The sequence below is a fragment of the Pterocles gutturalis genome, unplaced genomic scaffold (assembly GCF_000699245.1).
Source record: "Pterocles gutturalis isolate BGI_N339 unplaced genomic scaffold, ASM69924v1 scaffold9932, whole genome shotgun sequence".
Lineage (NCBI taxonomy): Eukaryota > Metazoa > Chordata > Aves > Pterocliformes > Pteroclidae > Pterocles > Pterocles gutturalis.
In genome coordinates this window covers 12,289-13,861 of record NW_010110230.1, presented here as the reverse complement: position 1 = coordinate 13,861, position 1,573 = coordinate 12,289, and the positions used below count along the sequence as shown (strand labels likewise).

The 1,573-nt window shown below is 58.6% G+C and overlaps 1 protein-coding gene across 1 annotated transcript in view; it reads right to left on the bottom strand.

Annotated features, from left to right (window-relative positions):
• The window catches only part of SAMD11 (sterile alpha motif domain containing 11), a gene marked incomplete at its 5' end in the record, with an annotated part of 13,960 nt that overhangs the window by 7,266 nt on the left and 5,121 nt on the right, over positions 1-1,573 (bottom strand). The window lies entirely within an intron of this gene.

Here is a 1,573-nt window from a genome sequence, read left to right as displayed (position 1 = left end):
GGTTCAGGTCCCAGCCCTGTCAGCAGAGAGGAAGGTGATGGGCTCCCCCCGGCGCCCTGCGTCGCCAGCGCCTGACAGCACGGGACGTGCACCGTGGAGAAAACCAGGCTGGAGCCGGGAGAGAGCGGGAGCAGAGGCACAGAGAGTGAGAAACGGTGAGAGAAACACCAGCCAGGTAACTTGTGTCTACTGCGGCGTGTAAAAGGAAAAACACAGAAACCTACTTCCAGCAAACGCCACTCGGGGGGCAGGGGACATCATTAACGGGTGGAACTCGCTGCTGCACGGTATCTTTGAGACCAAGAGATCCGAGGACATTTATAGGGAACATCCATGATTACAGTGGGCAGAGACAGAGTTTACGAGGGGTATAAACTGCACGCTTCAGGGCATGAAGCAAGAAATTTCCAGAAAAAATATTTCCCCCAGGGTTCTGCCACGACAAGCTCATCTGTCCTGCAGGCTTAAGGTTTTTCCCTGAGCCACGTGACCAGCACCATGGATGTGAGCCCTCGCTGTGACTCCTTCGCTCCTACAGCACCTCTGCAAGAAATGGCAAGGTAAAGCTGGATGCAGCAAAACCCTGGTGGGGGGCACGAGCCCAGAGGATGAGGAGCGGCCAGTTCCCCGGGGGAACAGGTCAGAGGCGAGAGGCACAGAAAGCGGCGCAGAAAGAGGCAAGCCACGCGCAGAGGCTCCAGCAGCGAGCTGGCAAAGCCAGCGGCACACCCCAAGGGGACAGGAAAAGCACAGGATTTCCCCAGGAAGTTATCAGGCCAGTAAGAAGCTTTTAACCCACCAGCAGCCTGCACACGCAGCAGCAGACGCTATGTAATCATTCCCACGACATTTCCACTTCCAGCTTCCTGCTTCCCTCCCCAGCCTCGCCCTGCGCACCGCTCCTGTGGCTGCACCACCACCTCCCTCTGGAGCAGGGATGGGGCTGGCTGTCCCAATCTCTGCCCAGGCCTTGGGGACTCAGGCACACCTTTGCAGGTCTCCTTGCCAACGCTTCTCACCAGCCCAGGACCCTCAGGGTGCTCGCTGTGGGCAGAGCTCTCACACCCCCTCCACATCCTCTCTACCCCAATCCTTCCTTCCCGCAGGCATGGGGCCCTCTCCCCTCTGCCCTAAGGACCAGGCTTGGGATGCTCTGCCTGCTGCTCCCGGGACAGCTCTGCCCGGCCCTGATGTGCCGAGTGTTGAGAGCTCGTTGCCCCCCAACTCGCCAGCCCAAGCCCCGCTGGGAGCCAGGCAGCTCCCCGCTCTCTTCACACTCCTCCTTTTTCCAGCTCGAAAAAGCTTCAAATACTGTGCATCTGACAACAGCTACAGAGAAAACACCCGGCTTTCCTGCCAGCCTGGCAGCATGGGAGGTGGGGGCAGAGGCTGCTGCCAAAGAGCCGGCGAGCACCTTCCTTCCCCCTGCCACCCCCGCCACCAGACAGACAGAGGGACACGAGCCCTCATTACATTTTCCAGGGACAAACTCACCGCTGCTTATATTAAAATTCACAAAACACTCAAACGGCTGAGGGCTTTTTTTCCTTTTTTACCGTTTCAGGGGAGGGTT